This window comes from Mustela nigripes, chromosome 16 (genome assembly GCF_022355385.1).
Source record: "Mustela nigripes isolate SB6536 chromosome 16, MUSNIG.SB6536, whole genome shotgun sequence".
Lineage (NCBI taxonomy): Eukaryota > Metazoa > Chordata > Mammalia > Carnivora > Mustelidae > Mustela > Mustela nigripes.
In genome coordinates, this window is record NC_081572.1 from 8,830,123 (window position 1) to 8,830,982 (window position 860).

Sequence of the window (860 nt, forward strand, 5' to 3'; positions counted from 1 at the left end):
CAGGACCCAAGGGAAGGTTGATCTGGGATGTTCTCATTTCTAGTCGTGTTTTGGGTTGGTTGTGTTGTTTTGAAAGGGGTTGAAATACTTCATTTCTGTCCTCTTGGCCTTCAAGTTCAGAGCTGATTTCATCGCTGTAGTCATCCCGGCTTCGCTCAGCAGCTCACATAGATACAGCAGTCACTGCAGTTTGTTTGTTTGTTTGGTTTTTGGTTCAAGAACTCATACAAAATATTCCTGATAAATGAGTGTGAATCCTCATCTCCTCGCCTTCCTCATCCTGGTTAATCTGGAAGTAACACCAGTCCTGGTTCTCCTTGCGGTTAGCAGCTGTGCACAGCCAATCACGTGGACTCTCCTTCAAATAGTGTTTGGTGAGAGGTTTCAAAGATCTTTTGGGGGAAAAAAGCAGCTCAGAAGTTACAGCGATCCTGCTCTTGTTCCTTTCAGTGGTTACAACCCTTCCACCGAGATTCCCAGGTTTGCCATGCGCTGGGATCCTCTCTTGAAGAAACGGCTCAACATTGGCAGCGTCCGTGATTCCATCTTCTACAGAGCAGGGGCGGTCAAGGGTAAACTTCAGAACCTGCTCGGGGTTTTTTTGCCCCCCTTTGCCACAAGTTTTTTCACAGGCACCATTGGAGGCAGAAAGGGCAGTCATCACAGTTTTATAATTTGTAGCGGTAGCCCCCATTGCTTTATGGCAAAAGGAGCACAAGCAAATCAACACAGAACACACATACCCGTGGATATTGGGTACACCGTCACCCACAAGTGTGCCTCCAGGATGTGGGCATACTTAAACACAGCATTTTGTGTAAAAGTGTATTCAGTTTTGTTATTCCGTCCTGTCGTGTGTC

The 860-nt window shown here is 46.6% G+C and overlaps 1 pseudogene; it reads right to left on the reverse strand.

Moving 5' to 3' along the window:
- Positions 1–214: 214 nt before the first annotated feature.
- LOC132004099 (large ribosomal subunit protein eL22-like) lies at positions 215–639 on the reverse strand (annotated as a pseudogene).
- Positions 640–860: the final 221 nt, after the last annotated feature.